This window comes from Palaemon carinicauda, chromosome 12, assembly GCF_036898095.1.
Source record: "Palaemon carinicauda isolate YSFRI2023 chromosome 12, ASM3689809v2, whole genome shotgun sequence".
Classification (NCBI taxonomy): Eukaryota; Metazoa; Arthropoda; class Malacostraca; order Decapoda; family Palaemonidae; genus Palaemon; species Palaemon carinicauda.
Window position 1 is genome coordinate 69524879 of NC_090736.1, and position 2500 is coordinate 69527378.

The 2500-nt window shown below is 33.2% G+C and overlaps 1 pseudogene; it reads left to right on the forward strand.

The window, feature by feature from the left end:
• LOC137650881 (neuronal acetylcholine receptor subunit alpha-10-like) overlaps positions 1-2500 on the forward strand; it is a 178107-nt pseudogene that overhangs the window by 166897 nt on the left and 8710 nt on the right.

The window sequence follows — 2500 nt, forward strand, 5'->3', positions numbered from 1 at the left end:
ATATATATATATTAGACAATAGCATACACACGCACGCATATATATATATATATATCTATATATATATTATATAGTTATTAGACATATGCATTCACACGCATATATATATATATATGTATATATGATATATATATATATTCTTATATATTATAGACAGTATATATATATGTGTGTGTATACGTGAGTGTGGTTATGTCTGTAACAAGAAACATTTACTGTGCCCTACACATATTTTCTAAAAATAAATCTTACTAACAATAGCAGCATAGTAAGCCTCTGGTAAGTGCATTAACATGAGGAAAAAGGCCTTCGGAAATACATCTCTGAGAGAGAGAGAGAGAGAGAGAGAGGAGAGAGAGAGAGAGGAGAGGATAATAGAGAGAGAGGAGAAGAGGAGCAGAGTGCTTAAAAATAAATTCAAAGGTTAACTTACATTTTTTTTTTCGACAAGTTCAGTATTTAATGCCCACTCAATGATAAACCACAAGCCTACAGTCCATGTTTGCGTGGGGTCCAGTGATCTACTTGGTAGGACATCAGTAACCATTGCCTGCTCCTCCTGGTCTTTGTTTGGGTGGAGAGAAGCCAGGCGAGCAACTTGTTCCTGTCTTTAACCAGTGAAAGAAAAAGATAAATAAATAATAACAAAAAATTACCATAAATAGTTATGTAAAAAAAAAAATATTATAACTACATTGTGGTATGCATAAAAGTTGTGTATACTAATACCCTACACTGATATTCTAAAAATCCTGAAAAAAAAATATAGAAATTCATTAGTGAGGAATAAAGTTGATAATATCGGTTATATTTCCTTCAGAAAAAAAAACAGGGTATTTTCCCCTAGACTTGCAAAGATTAATGAAAGCTTGTGTTCAGTTTTGCTGGTCCTGGCATGTTGGAAAACTACAGAGAATTCCTTGTAGGGAAAAAGCTGTAGAACCAAATGGTCGGATATTGAAAGTAGATAGCATTAGAAGGGTGGAATTCAGTGAGTAGACAAAAAATGCAGAAAATTGTACAGAAAAAAAAAAATATTGCAGTTATGACAAAAGGATGTGGTGTATGTTGATGTATCATCTGCAATATCGCAAATAGATTACCATCTTCCGTATGTAACTCGATAGATTACATTCTATGTGAAGTTTGTAACCAGGGATATGACACGCTTGTAATGGAGCAGTAAAAATAGAATGTAATATTAATTTAATAAAAGAACGATATTGATAATTTTCTTTAAGATATCATTATGATGAAAGAAAAGAAGAAATCTGTGAATAAATAACTGGAAAATACAATGATTAAATATAGGTTGAACAAATTATTCTTGCGGTTTAAAACTATAAAATATAACTACTATAGTGATTCACAGTCATTATGAAAATTCTAAATATTGTAACGAAAAGGGAAAGATGGAGCCTTACAAGTTGAAGTTTATCGAAGAAACCAACTGCTAAAAGATAAGATATGGGAGGAAGGAGAAGAAATAAACATTTCATTCCTTTAGAATAAAATAGACCCGAGAGTTATGATTGAAAATATCCCCAGTAGAGGAGGAAGAAAATTATTTTATGATTGAAAGGAAAATATGAACACTTGGCAGAGAGATCCGGTAATTTTATTATCAATCATCCATAAAATATTGCTTTACCTAAATCTTAGATTGAAAGGATGAAAATTTTACATAAGATAATACCACAGAAGAGAAGGAATGTGATGATAAGCCATATTTACCTAGTACGTATTACAATGTGCGAACATACCCAAAATATATAAATCCAGTCCATATACCGACTAAGACGAAGATCCAATATCATAAATTTGTCCATTAACAGAACGTACCGAAGAAGATCGCAGGTTACATGACTGCAAAGTTCTTACACACAACGAAACACTAATGCAAATACTAAAAAGAGGAGAACGCATATCTGATCATAAAGAACACGGCTTGTGGTAGGCTATTGGAAACTTCCCTGCCTCGCAATCTCGGGAGTTCGAGATCTGCCAAAGCCTAATAGTTTCTCGAGGTGTCTACAACTTCACCATCCTTGAGACCTAGGGATGATGAAGTGTTAGAGAGACTCTATCTGTTTACCTGCTGTGTAATCAGCAGTCATTGCCTGGCCCTCCTAGGTCATGACTTGGGAGATTGACCTGTCCCTTGCCTCTGAAAGTTATGATCGATCTTAAAACTGTAAAATAAAGTGCTGCCTTTTGAACATGCAGCAACGATTGGATAAAAACTAGAAATATGTGAACATATGGCAATAAAAATATTGGATTTTGGGAAAAGTTTGCAGATGCTGAAGATACATGGATTTGGGAAAAAGAATCGGGTGATTATGGTAGGTTTTGAGAGATAAAGTTGGTGAAGAAAAAAAAAAAACAGCTTCCAAGTTTGGTGTCAGGAGAAAATTTGACATCGAAGTAGGAATTTTATTCTTTTTTAAAGCTTATTTATTTATTTATTTATTTAAATAAGAGAGAGAGAGAGAGAGAG